This window comes from Triturus cristatus, chromosome 12, assembly GCF_964204655.1.
Source record: "Triturus cristatus chromosome 12, aTriCri1.1, whole genome shotgun sequence".
In the NCBI taxonomy this organism is placed as follows: Eukaryota; Metazoa; Chordata; class Amphibia; order Caudata; family Salamandridae; genus Triturus; species Triturus cristatus.
The window spans coordinates 52481345-52487344 of NC_140595.1; the positions used below are offsets into that span (position 1 = coordinate 52481345).

Consider the following 6000-nt stretch of genomic DNA (forward strand, 5'->3'; position numbering starts at 1 on the left):
CCTCCAACAGGGGGGCCATGGCCTTTTTGCCAATACAGGAGGCTAAGCTGTAAACATAGCCAGTAACACTGGACAATAAGCTGATGACACCTAGCGGATTCTCACCCTCACCAATGAACCCACAGCCGCCAAGAGCAACTTCCACGACGGGATGAAGGAAGTGGACACCTGGATGGAGGAGAGCTGCCTCAAACTCAACTCAGACAAAACCGAAGCCCTCATCCTGGGCTCCACTCCCCCTGCATGGGATGACTCCTAGTGGCCAGCAGCACTCAGAACCCCCCCCCCACACCCACCGACCACGCACGCAACCTAGGCATCATCTTTGACTCCTCGCTCTCCATGAACCACCAAAATCAACGCCATATCATCCTACTGCTTCCACAAGCTACGCATGCAGCGGAAGATTTTCAAGTGGATCCCCACCAAGACCAGAAAATCGGTCACCCAGGCATTCAGCAGCAAGCTTGACTACGGCAACTCACTCTACGCCAAATAGGATAGCGTCATCCGCATAGAGAAACGCAAGGACTTTTTTCTTGCCCACCTGTGGGACATCTGCAGCACAGGCAGAGAGTGCAGCCTCAAGACTATTAACATAAAAAAGAAAAAGAATTGGAGCCAATACGCAGCCCTGGCGTACACCCTTCCCCAACAAAAAGCTGGTAGTACACTTGCCAGCCGGCCATATCTCACGGATGCTGAAAGATCAAAGTGCAGGGCCTGCAAGAATTGGACAAGCCCTGGGTCCACCCCCATAACATTCAGCAAGGCCCACAATTTAGATCTTACCACGCTGTTGAAGGCACTAGACAGATCCATGAAGGCTAGGCAGATGGAGCCCTGCTTTACGACGGTATACTTGCTGATAAGCAAGTGTAAATTTAAGCATTACTCCACTGTACCCAGCCCCTTCCGGAAACCATATTGCACCTCCAACAGCGTATTCGTCTCCCTAACCCAGGACAACAGTCGCTCCAGCACTGCCCTACGTGTAATTTTTACAGTAGATTCCAGCAGATAAATTAGGCGGTAGCAACTTGGGGACAGCGGGTCACCCTTTCTATCAATGGGCACAATAAATAGGCATGCCACAAATCGGGGAGGCTAGAGCTAGTCAAAGCATTAAAATAATTGCATAATAATGAGGCCCACAATTCCAGGATTGATTTATAAGTGTCCATTGGGACTCCATCCGGTCCTGGAGCCTGGACGAGTGCAGACCAGTCTTCATCATACTTTCCCAAAAAACATTTTATTATTATTTTTTTTTAATGTCCTAATGCAAGTAAGAATGGGGGAGGGGCAAAATTTTGCCCCAACCGACCGCACAGCTGAATTGTGCCTATCTGGCAGACAGTTCATAATCTTGATCCGTTTTTGAACCACTGCTTAACCACGTAAACCATTTTCTGTAAGTTTTCACTTTCATTCTGCATTTTTGTTAATCCACACACGGGATGATATGCCATTTTCAAGTTTCTAATGTAAAAGCTGTGCCCATCCGGACCTCTTGCTCAAACACGACAAGTGCAGGAATTCTTCCAAAGCAGCGTTTATTATAAAAACCAATGCATTTCGGGCCCCAAGGGCCCTTCATCAGGGTGCGCTGCTTCAAACGCTCTCGCTAATCCACCACTATCTTGATTTAAGTGAGCTTGGGGCCCGAAATGCATTGGTTTTTATAATAAACGCTGCTTTGGCTGGGCACAGCTTTTACATTAGAAACTTGAAAATGGCATATCATCCCGTGTGTGGATTAATAAAAATGCAGAATGAAAGGGAAAACTTACAGAAAATGGTTTACGTGGTTAAGCAGTGGTTCAAAAACGGATCAAGATTATGAACTGTCTGCCAGATAGGCACAATTCAGCTGTGCGGTCGGTTGGGACAAAATGTTGCCCCTCCCCCATTCATACGTTTATCACAGGTGCCATTTGGGTATGGCACTTTACCGACGAGCACGCAAACCAGAACAATTATGGATAAGAAAGGTACCTTCAAACAAACTACAAGAAAAAGGTGTGCGCCCTACAACCCCCGTTTGTTCACTAATGCAAGTAAGCACAGGCACATAAAACTGCTGTTTGCATGTGTTAGCACATTAAGATTACAAATGCTAGACTTTGCTAACCCTTGTGTTCCGAAATGATAGCGCTTTTGCAATTACATGTCAAAAATGAGATGCATGAATGAATAAAGGCAATAAAGGGACACCAGTCTGTTTTGCAAAAATTCACAGAGTATCTTTATTTTATTTTTTACAATGATGGTAAGAAAGTTCTGCCTGGAACTAATAAACCTAATTGCTATTTGTAAAAATGACGCAAATAGCATTTGCCTTGGTTTTAGCGGTAGCGCCAACCAGGAGTTGAGCGCAAACTACCTTGCTCTGGTGTTCTCAGGGGCACTTGCCAGCAGCTTTTAACAAGTGGTGCCTGGCTATGTAAGATGTAAAAAAAAAATGGGGGGGATTATGACCACAAAAAGAAAATATGCACATTAATTTCAATTTCTTTTAACGCCAAACAAACGATCAGAAGCAGAAAAGCACACCCAACGCACACTGAATGTCCTTCCATTCAATGAAAGGTCTCTCCTTCTCTGAACCACAACTATTTTCCAGAATTTGTTTAATTGGTGGGAGTAAATATTTTATAACAAAGCACATGCATTTGCTTTATGGTTTAAAAGTCACCATTTCTGCACAGTAGCTTTACCCCTTACGATACGATTGTTTTGCACCTGATTTTAGACTTACTGATGGACGCAAGTTGCTCTTGGCCATAGCTTTATTGAGCAGAGCTCGCCAGGTATTACCCGAGGGAATTTGCGCAGGGAAAGAAAACAGGTTGGAATAGGCAAAAACATGCTATGAAACTGCATATTAACCTCTGTCCGACCATAATAAATTCTAATTCAGTCATAAAAAACACTCATTGTAAAACTGTAACCATGTGGAAACATTATTTTACCCAGGCTGTCTTAGCGCATAAAAGATACAAGGCATAGAATGAGGGTTTAAGTAGCAAACCAACAGTGCGTCACCAAATTCCTTAAGCACAAAACATTTTTTTCACTTAGGTCATATCATAGCTCCATAAACTAAATAACTATAAAGCACAACATGATATTGACAGTGGCTTTACGTCCTTTTAAAAAATATACACATTGCAGAAGTAAAAACATATGTTCTCAAGGATTCCACGCACCCAAATTTAAGAACAAGGAAGAAAATTGATGGATATTGCTCACTATCACAAACTTTACAAAGGACTTGCAGCTAAAAGATTTTGCTTGTGTGCACTTAACAAAGTGAGAGGAAGTAGTTCACTAAAGTTCTTCAAATTATAACATTTGTAAGCTGGAAGTCTTGCGCCAAACTAACGCGCAACTGCAATGAGAGACTTAAATAAAACCTGATCTTAAGCTTTAGAATGCAGATGCAGACAATCATCTCTGCCATGAAACACGCTACAAGTGGTTCATTCAAATAGTTTAGCCCTGTACATGGCCACATTTTAAGTGGTAATAAAACATAAATTGCAGTTTGGAACCCTATAAGTATTCGTTAACAGGACGGTGATCAGTCTGTCCTATTAAATGACCCTCTCATTCCTATAACCAGGGCCACAGGAATTATGTGATTCTGCTGCCGTTGCTTTTTTATGCCTAATTATCGATTTGGCACATAACCCATCATCCTCTGCATAATCTGCAGATTTCCCCCCCAAAAAACTTTTCCTAGCTCAAAAGGATAAAAAGTGTTTTAAATGTGGTGATGCGTTGTGCGCAGTGGAAGGCCCTTTGCAAAGGTTAACTGGTCATCTTTCAGTTACTTATTTCTGTATTTAGTTTTTAAATTGGTACAAATGAGGTGATTTTTTTGCATAGACAGTATTACCATGTGCAAAAATTACAAAATAATGTAGTAATACTATCAAAAAAAGTGCTGCATTAACTTCTCATTCCTGCCACATTATTTGGAGTTCCCCTGCCGGATAATTCCAGTTGCCCTGCCTATTAGCCACCTGCTTTACCCACAGTGAGATTTAGACAAACCGGATTGGCTTTTCTACTCTTGCCTTGGCCTCACACCAGTAAAAAGCAAAGAAGGACAAAAATGTTCCTCACTTGGTTTAACTATTTGACGATTATTTTATCTCTCACTTCGAAAATAAACAAGGTTGGAAGGGAGTATTTCGTCTGCTAAAATATGGAGTGACTTGTACAATTTCCAGGCATGGAAGTTAAAGACATTGTGCAAGAAAAAGTTGTTTTAAGTAATAGAGACAGTGTTAATACAAGTTTATCTCACTGGTGGAGAGGACTACCCCATTCACAATATCTTAACTGAGAGTGAACGGCTTATTTTCACTGTGGGCTCTTAGATCCCCCTATGATTGCAAGAGTGTATGAGGTAGCCAACGAAATACCTGCACACTGCACGGAAGCAGAGATAAAAGGGCATATCGTATGTATGCCCACCTGCGGAATGGAGGCAGCTACCGAGGATGGACCTTACCTTCCCGACAGATGTTCTCAAAAACTCCGATTGCTTCTACTTTTCCCCCGAACCTAGACAACTTTATTATGCGAAGGCGAGGGAGGTAATAAAAAGTGGGATTAAGATGATTGACCGGCGAAGGGGCGGGGCGAGGAGGGTCTTTGTGACTAGACTTCCCAGCGAGCCCTGTCATTCGTTGGAAAAATCAGGCCCCGCCTCCTGTTCCAAAGAAACCTCTACTGCTGGGGACCGGAAGAGGGCGTCCTGCTGCTCCGGAAGAGACCACCCTGACTGCTGTTGTGCCGGAAGTATCCGCCATTCTGCCCCGGAAAAAAATGGTTAACTGTTTGGTGCGGTAGTCACAGACAAATCTTTAATTTTCAGTTAGGACGTTAACCGGGGCGTCCTGCCGAGCCGCCTATGATTAAAGGGCAATGGGGACAGACGAACTCCCATGTTTTAAAACGGTATTATGCGCACTATTTCGTTTTTGCAGTGGACTTGTTTCAGTGATAATAAAATATGACTGCAGGAAACAGGCGATCATACAGTGCACAACTATTTTAACACTCTTACCTACTTGCCATTTTAGAAGTGGGAGTTAAAAAAAACCAAGCATTTGCAATGCAATAGGTCTCGCATTCACGTGAGTATGAGCTATTGACATTGTGAATGACAAAGCCTTTTATTTATGTTTTGGGTTTAAAAACGTAAATAAAAGGCATTGCCATTTCAATACTAATAACTTAAACTCTCGCAAATGCGAGACCTGTTGCATTGCCAATGCTTGTTAGGTCTTGCCTGAGACAGCGCTTTAGCACTGCTCTCGCGAGAGCTTTTGTTAAAGGGGAATCTGGAAGTGCAAACGAGTGCTTTTCAGGCCTCCAAATACAGTGCATGTGCGCCGGGCGCGTGCATCATTTGGCAGCCTGAAAAGCACTGCCTGATCACTTTCACGGCCGCTTTGATGTCCTCAGTGAGCCGCGCGGCCACTGAGGACATCAAAGCGGCCGTGACTCCAAATACAGTGCATGTGCGCCGGGCGCGCGCACCATTTGGCAGCCTGAAAAGCACTGCCTGATCACTTTCACAGCCGCTTTGATGTCCTCAGTGAGCCGCGCGGCCACTGAGGACATCAAAGCGGCCGTGAAAGTGCACACCATTTGCCACCCCCTTCCTGCTTGTTCTCTGAAGGTTCCGGATATCTTGTTCCCAGCCAAGAGAAGTCACGTGCTGCTCCTCTGCTGTTTCCAGTCTCTTATCCGCTGAATTTAGATGAGCATTGTGATTGGCGATAATTGAGTTTAGTGATTTCTTTGTTTTGTGTCTTCTGTAGTTGAGGTTTTGATCTTTCCCATTCATACTTTGATACTTTTCTTATATGACTGCCGTCTTTTTTGTCAGTGGCGAGGTTTTGTTTACCATTCAATGCCTGCTGTGTGGCTAAACATGTACAGCTCAATGGTATCTGTTCCCCCAAACCAAGGTATTTT

The 6000-nt window shown here is 43.7% G+C and overlaps 1 protein-coding gene across 3 annotated transcripts in view; it reads right to left on the reverse strand.

Moving 5' to 3' along the window:
* The window catches only part of HMG20B (high mobility group 20B), a 35552-nt gene extending 30873 nt beyond the window's left edge, over positions 1 to 4679 (reverse strand). For all 3 annotated transcript variants that reach the window (XM_085636680.1, XM_085636679.1, XM_085636681.1), the window contains exon 1: positions 4526 to 4679. The gene's annotated coding sequence lies outside the window, so the exon portion shown is untranslated. The remainder of the gene's footprint in view (positions 1 to 4525) is intronic.
* Positions 4680 to 6000: the final 1321 nt, after the last annotated feature.